Consider the following 3,052-nt stretch of genomic DNA (forward strand, 5'->3'; position numbering starts at 1 on the left):
AAAAAAAAAAAAAAAAAAAGATACAGGAAATAATTATCATCAGGAGAGAAAAATTGGGATACTCACTAGAGCAGAATTTTCTAGCCTTAGTACTACTGAGGTGGAATATTTTGGGGTGGGATAAACTCTCTTGTAGGAATAGGGATGGAGAGGGCTGTTCCATGCATTGTACTATAAGGATCAGACAAAACCTGCCCTTTTCCCTTAGCTGGTTCGCTGAAAGATCAACTCACAATTACGGCAAATTAGTAAGAGAAAGGTTTATTTCCAAATACCATGAGCGAGGGGGTGTTGCAGGAAGACGAGGCCCAGTGGAGAGAATGAACACCCAAACACTGTATTTAAGAGGAAAATGGTTTGTATACAGCCCACGGAGATATGGCTAATGTAAAAATCTCAAAACTTTCCTCCCTGACTGGCTCGGTCTTTCCCTTTTTATCTCCAGTCAAAAAGTTCCAGTCCACGGGTACCTTTTTCATTGGTCAGTTTGAATCAAACGGGAGAAGCAGTTCCAGCCCGGAGAATGTGGAAAGTATGGGTGCAAGTGGTTGCTGGGGGTGGGGGTGTGTGTAGCTGGGAGGAAACAGATTGACCTGTAAATTAACCTGACAGACAGGTATTGTGTTTTAAATGACTTGGGGCCAAGTCTGTTAGCATGTAAAAAGGAAGTCAGCAGCCCCCTTTGATTCCCAATCAGGTTACAGGTTTTATGTAGATAGAAGAAAGGTCTCTTCCGATGCTTTCTGAGCATGAATGGCCTTTAATTCAAAATATTCTTTATACCAAGGAGTCATATTTTGGGGTGAAATTTCCTTAGTCCCTTCAGTACGATGCTTGGCTACTTCCTGGGCCTCTAATCCCTAGATACCAGTAACACCCACCCGCCTCCAGTCATCAACAACCTAAATGTCCCCTAGAGGAAGGAATTGAGAACCACTGGATGAAAGGGACACACATGGGACAGAACATACAGACCTTTCCCCTAATCTAAACTCTAAGGATTTGTCTTTCTCAATTCAAAAGTATCAAACTTGCCACAACTATATTTCAGAGCAAACCCTCCCCCCCCTTTTTAAATAGCATTTCAACAGGGCTCAGCACCCATAGCTCAGTGTTTGGGGTGCTGGCTACATATACTGAGGCAGGCAGGTTGAACCCAGCCTGGGCCTGCTAAATAATGACAATTGCAACAAAAAAATACCCAGGCATTGTGGCAGGCACCTGTAGTCCCAGCTACTTGGGAGGCTGAGGCAAGAGAATCACTTAAGCCCAAGAGTTAGAAGTTGCTGTGAGCTGTGACGTCACAGCACTCTACTGAGGGTGACATAGTAAGACTCTGTTTCAAAAAAAAAAAAAATGCATTTCAACAATATAACCAAGAGATACCTAACAGAGGAAGTGCATCTTTCAATAATTAACATATTCTTTCACTGAAAAGGGCTGGGCAGGGTGGCTTACTCCTGCACTCTGGAAGGCTGGTGGGTTGTTTTGATTAGGAGTTAGAGACCAGCCTGAGCAAGAGTGAGAACCTGTCTCTACTAAAAATAGAAAAACTAACCAGGCATAGTGGTGGGCACCTATAGTCCCAGCTACTCAGGAGGCTAAGGCAAGAGGATCACTTGAACCCAGGAGTTTGAGGTTGCTGTGAGCTAGGCTGACGCCATGGCACTCTAGCCTGGGGAAACAGAGTGAGACTCTGTCTCAAAAATTAATATCAAATTAAATTTAAAAATAAAATGAAATATTCTTTCACTGAAAAAGCAGATCCTCCAATTTTGGCTTCTAACAATACTAACCCAGGATGACAAGAGTGAACAAGCATAATCATTCTTGGTAAGAAATAATTAGAAATTTAAAATGTTGCAGCTAATTCTTAAGTGTCTGTGGTAGTGAGAATACTGCCTCTGCCACCCACTGAGATATCTGTGTCCTAATTGAGAGATCAAAGATTGAAAATAAAAGATTATTTCAAAACGTGAACAAAAGGAAATCAGAGTCCGGATTCTGTGTGCACAACCTGGCCTTTATTCTACCAGGGTGCAAGTGAGCTGAGTCAGAGAAAGGAGTCAGCATGTGGGTTAAGGTGGATGGGAATTTAAAGGGTGGGGTGGGGTAGGGATTGGTACATTCACTCTTTTTTGTGCAGGTCGGTTCTATTTAGGTGGGTCCTACATTGGGTCCTATCACTAATCTCCAAAACCTGTAAGGCAAAAAAGACTTTGTGGATTTAATTACATTACAGAGATGGTAAGATTAGCCTGGATTACCTAGGTAGGCCCAAAGTAACCACAAGAGGGAGGCAGAGGATCAAAGTCAGAGAAGAAGCTGAGGCTGGATGATGCAATTGCTGGCTTTGAAGATGGAGGAAGGGGCCATGAGCCAAGGAATGCAGGCCACCTCTAGCACTTGGAAAAGGCAGGGAACAGATTCTGTCTTGGAAAGAACACAGCCCTCGGTGAAACTGTATTTTAGCCCAATGAGACCCTGACCACTAGATCTGTAAGATAATACATTTATATCTTTAAGCCACTAAATCTGTGGTCATTTGTTCCAGCAACAATAGAAAACTAATTAGTGGCCATGTATGAGGCCATGTATCATCCAATGGTGAAAATCCCACAGGAATATTGTAGCCTTTGAAGCCAGGAAAGGGAAGCCATTTCTTTGTTCTTAATAAACATAATTAAGGGCGGTGCCTATGGGTCAGTGAGTAGGGAGCTGGCCCCATATACCAAGGGTGGCAGGTTTGAACTCAGCCCCAGCCAAATGGCAACAAAAATATAGCTGGGTGCCAGGCGGCACCTGTGGCTCACTAAGACACTGGCCCATATACTAAGGGTGGCAGGTTCAAACCCAGCCCCAGCCAAACTGCAACCAAAAAATAGCCAGGCATTGTGGTGGACATCTGTAGTCCCAGCTACTTGGGAGGCTGAGGCAAGAGAATCACTTAAGCCCAGGAGTTGGAGGTTGCTGTGAGATGTATGATGCCACAACACTCTACTGAGGACGACAAGGTGAGAATGTGTCTTTGTTGTTGTTGTTTTTTTTGGTA

The sequence above is a fragment of the Otolemur garnettii genome, unplaced genomic scaffold (genome assembly GCF_000181295.1).
Source record: "Otolemur garnettii isolate 467f Iridium unplaced genomic scaffold, OtoGar3 scaffold00072, whole genome shotgun sequence".
In the NCBI taxonomy this organism is placed as follows: Eukaryota; Metazoa; Chordata; class Mammalia; order Primates; family Galagidae; genus Otolemur; species Otolemur garnettii.